Source organism: Astatotilapia calliptera, chromosome 9, assembly GCF_900246225.1.
Source record: "Astatotilapia calliptera chromosome 9, fAstCal1.2, whole genome shotgun sequence".
NCBI lineage: Eukaryota > Metazoa > Chordata > Actinopteri > Cichliformes > Cichlidae > Astatotilapia > Astatotilapia calliptera.
The window spans coordinates 18037597-18038869 of NC_039310.1; positions in this window are offsets into that span (position 1 = coordinate 18037597).

A 1273-nucleotide genomic window follows, 5' to 3' on the forward strand; every position below is an offset into this window, starting at 1 on the left:
GAAAATGTGTTTAGTCACTCCTTTCTGACCACTCAGTGTGGTAAAGTCGCCCTGTACCCTTAGCAAAAACACAGCCCAAAGCATGTTTCCACCTCCGTGCTGGACTGTGTGGATAGTGTTCTTTGGATCATACTCAACATTTCTCTTCCTCCAAACATCAGGTTGAGTTTGTGCCAAAGAGCTCAATTTTGGTTTCATCTGACCATAACGTTTTCTCCTAAACCTTCTCTTATTCATTTAGATGTTTACTGGCAAACTTCAGATGGGGCTTCTTGAGCAAGGGGAGCTGCAGGATTTCAATATATAGTCTGTTACTAATGGTGTTCTTGGGACCACAGGAGGAGCTTGTGGGTGGCTGTGGCTCAGGTGGTAAAGCAGATCAGCTACTGCTTGGAAGGTTGGTGGTTTGATCCTTGGCTTCTCTAGTCAAATATCCTTGGGCAAGGATACTAATCCCAAGTTAGCCTCTGATGTGTTCATCGGAGTGTGAATGTTGGTTAGTTTGCACTTGAGTTTATCCATGTTGTATACAGCGCTTTGAGTACTCTGGGAGATTAGAAAAGTGCTATATAAGAATCAGTCTGGTCCATTTTGGTCCGATCCGCCACCTTTCTCATGAAAGATCTTGCATGGAGCTCCAGAGTGAGGGTTTGGAGCCCATTCCAGCCTTGTGCAGGTCCACAGTCGTGCCTGGATGGAATTGAAACTAGCATGAAAATGAGAGACTGTTTATTTCCTTTGAAGGGAGCAGACCACTGGGTTCTTCTTGTATATAAAAGATGGGCGATGTGGTTCCGTTAAGTGTTTCAAAGCCATTCTTGGCCCCCAGTAGCAGGTAATGGGGCCCTTATGTAAAGAGGGAATTGCAGTGCGGATTTTTACTTGAAATTTTGCACATTTTGTGGATTATCTCTTAGTTACCATTTTGCACAATGTGCATAACATAACCATATTTCTGCGCTCTTAGCACGCACTCAAAAAAAAGAAAGTTACGATAGCGCACATGTGTGGCGCCAAATGAAGTTAGGATGACTTCTGTAATATGGGAAACCGGTGAACTCGCTGACCTCCGCATCTGTCTGCCCGCCCTGACGTCACACCGTTACAGGAGCGCACAGTGAGAGAAAGCGCACCCGGGGCTTTGCGCCATCTACGCCTGCGTCTGTATTCCTCCTCCTAGCTTTAAAACGCTCACGTGCAGTACAAAAGGAGGAGAGAGAGAGAGAGAAGCGCCTGTCTCGCAACTCCAGCGTTAAACAGTACCGTGTCCCTT